Source organism: Trichoderma citrinoviride, assembly GCF_003025115.1.
Source record: "Trichoderma citrinoviride strain TUCIM 6016 unplaced genomic scaffold BBK36scaffold_29, whole genome shotgun sequence".
NCBI lineage: Eukaryota > Fungi > Ascomycota > Sordariomycetes > Hypocreales > Hypocreaceae > Trichoderma > Trichoderma citrinoviride.
In genome coordinates this window covers 21,643-25,424 of record NW_020194737.1, presented here as the reverse complement: position 1 = coordinate 25,424, position 3,782 = coordinate 21,643, and positions in this window count along the sequence as shown.

The following is a 3,782-nucleotide window of genomic DNA, read 5'->3' as shown; positions in this document are numbered from 1 at the left end:
TAATATTATTTTATATACTTATAGCTTTAATATCTTAAAGTTATTTATTATATAAACTATAAGGCAGTTCTTTTATAAATCTATTATTACTTTATAATATTATATTTATAGCTTTTTTAAAATAATATTTTATTAAAGGCTTAAGATAATATAAAGTATAATAAAATACCTTTAGCTATTTATATTTATTATAACTTTTATAATTTAATTAATATAATACTTTTAATAGCTTTTAATTATTATAATAAGCACTTAAGGCTTATATATATAAATAATTTTTATATTACTTTTTTAAGTAGCCTGCTTATTTATTACTTTATAATAACTATATCTTATATTAATTTAAGTATTTAAATATTAATAATAAAGAGTATAAATATAAAGAATAATAATTTATTTATTTTATTTAATATTTTATTTAATTCTTTTAATATAATAAAAGTATATTATATTAATAATAATAAGCTTTTATTCTGCTTTTATAATAAACTTAACTTAAAGGTAATTTATTTCTCTTTAACTTTATTTTATTATTAATTTTATTTTTAAAGCTAATGCTTATAACCTTAATAAAAATAAAATAAGTAGTAAAATAAAAATAATATTTAATAACTTAATATATTATAAAGCTATAATAAAAATATTCTTTTTTTTTCTTATACTTTATTAAAATACTTTATATTACTTACTTAGCTTAAAAAGCATTTACCTTTAATTTTATATTACTAATACTTTACTATTTTAGTTATTAATATTATAAAGCGCCTTTAATATAAGCTATATATACTTTAATTATAGCTATATTTTTATTTAAGTCTTTATTAAGGTTATTAACTTACTTATTTATTATATAATAGCTATAATACTTCTCCTTAATAATATAAGTTTTTAATTTAATAATAATAATATATTATATTATAATAGCCTTTATATAATTATTTTAAAAAATACTATATTTAAGGCTATAGCTATATATTTTTAAAAAAAAGTATATTCTAAAGCTATATAAGCTTAATATTATTTACTTATAAAAGACTACTTATAAATGCTATTTTTTATTTAAAATAAATAAAAAATATAATAAAGGATTTATTAAATTACTACTAAATATATTAAAGTTTAATTAATATTAGCTTTTACTAATATAAGTTTATAAAGACTAAGAATAAGTAATTTAGCTAATAGCTTATATTAAACTAGCCTTTTTTTATTATTATTTTATAATATTTTAAGACTTTATTTTAAGCTTTTAATATAAGTTATTATTAAATAAAAATAAACTAATCTTTTTTAGCTTTAATAAAGTCTTAGTTTATTTTTAATATATATTTTATTATAAACTTTTAAGTAAAGAATATTATTTAATTATTATTATATAAGTCTTTAAGTAAAAGTAGCTTTTACTTAATAAGTTATTATATTATTATTAATATAAAAGCAGTTTATTATTATTATATAGCTTATAAGATTAAAAAATTATAATAATTTATACCTCTTTTAATAAATATTTAGTCCTTTTTTAATATTAATAATATAAGTAATATTACTTAATTAGCTAATTTATATTATTAATATATAACTTATTTATATAAAGCTATAGCTTTTTATTAAAGCTATACTATTATTATAATAAAGTATATATTCTTTTTAATTATATTTTAAAGTATTTTTAAATATAAAGCTATTTATAATATAAAAAGTAAAGTATATAAATTATAAAAAGACTAGCTTTATAATATTTATAAGTAAGTATTTATATATAAATTTATATACTTAAAGAAAAAAGAAGGAATATTTTACTATATATTATATAGCTATTATATATCTTAGCTAAGTATACCTTAAGCCTAGGCTAGGCTTAAGGCAGGCTATTATTTTACTAAAGCAGCTTAACCTATTAGTAAGCTTAAGTAAAGCCTAAGCCTATAATAATAATATACTTAAGCTAGACTTTTAAAATTCTTTTTTTATATATTAAAAGACTGTTTTAATAGTTTTTTTTTATTTATTATCTTACTTAAAAAAATAAATAAAGTAGTTTTAAAAATTCTTATATATTATTATTACTTAATTTTTTATAAGTTTAGCTAGTTATAAAGTATTTTATTTTTAATATTATATATAATAAGTAAGTCTTTTACTTTTATAAAATTAATAATAAGTCTTAACTAATAGTTTTTAATTAAGAAATCCTCTTTTTTTTTAATATAAGTAATAATTAAAGACTTAAGGTATTTACTACTATTAGCTTAATTTTAAAGTTAATAAGTTTTACTTATTTATAAATTATAATACTTAGCTAGCTTTATTATTATAATATATTATATATTAGCTATTAATTTAAGAATCTTAATAATATTTAAACTTTATAGCTAAAGATATTATTATTATTAAAATATAAAAAGATATTAAAAATTATATTTTATTAAGTTTTTTATTATTAAAATATATATTAATTAGCTTATTTTATTACTTTTTAAATAATAGCTTCTAGCTTTTATTTATACTTATAGTTAAATTAACCTCTTATTACCTTTATATAAATACTTTTTATATTAATATCTATTTTTAATACTTTTACTTATTAATATAAAAAGTTAAAGTCTTAACCTTATTATATTAAAAAAAGTATTACTATTTAAGGAGTATGTTTTTACTATTTAGGCAGTACTTTAAGTACCTCTAGAAATTCCTTTAACATACTATACTTTTAAACTAAGAAAACCCCTTAAAGAAAAATAGCTAAAAATTATAAAAAAATATTATAAGCTTTTTAAATAGCTAAATAACTAAAAACTATTTTTTAAATATTTTTATTATTATTTATATTAGCTAAAAGCTAAAAAATAAATTATAATAAAGTTTATATAGGTTTTATTATATAATTTAATAAAAATAATTAATAACTTTTTATATATTTATATAGCTTATTACTTAAATAATAAGATTTTTATAAGTGCATGCTTATATAAGCATTATTAAGCTTAAAAATCTACTTTTAAGTTTACTAAGGTTTTTAAAGCTTATTAATAGCTAAAAAGAAAATTTTAAGAAAGAATATATAATTTTATTATATAATTAGTTTAAAAATTTAATTATTATCTTAATAATATTTTTCTAGATTTTTTTATAAATTTTTAAAAATAGTTAATATTTTTATAAGTCTAGGCATATAAGCCTATACTAAGCTATATTAAGTTAAATACTGCTTAAAGAGTAAAAACATACTGCTTAAATAGTAATACTTATTAAAAAAAGTAAAAGTAGATTTTAGTTTTATAAGTATAAAGACTTAAAATCTACTTTTATTAACTCTTAATATTAAACTTTTTTAAAAGTATAATATAAATTAACTAGCTATATTATATAATTAATATAGCTTTTTAAATTTCCTTATTAGTATTTTATATATTAATAATCTTTTTTAAGCTAAAGGCTTTATAAAATTTATAAAAGTAATCTTTTTTTAATAGCTTAGTTAATTTATTTATTATATTTTATTTATTAAAATATATTCTAGCTTAATTTCTTCTTTTTTTAATTTATTTATAAATAAAATAATATTAAGTTAAAATATATTTTAACCTTTTATAATTAGTTAAATTTCTTATTTAAGTAATTACTTTTTAATTATTATAGTAAATAATAATAATACTTAAAGATAAAGGCTTAGCTACTTTATTATAATCCTCTTTAAAATTAATATATAATTTTATAAAGAGTTTTTAAAGCTAAATAGCTTTTTTATAATATTTATTTAGGCTATATACTTAGCTTTATAA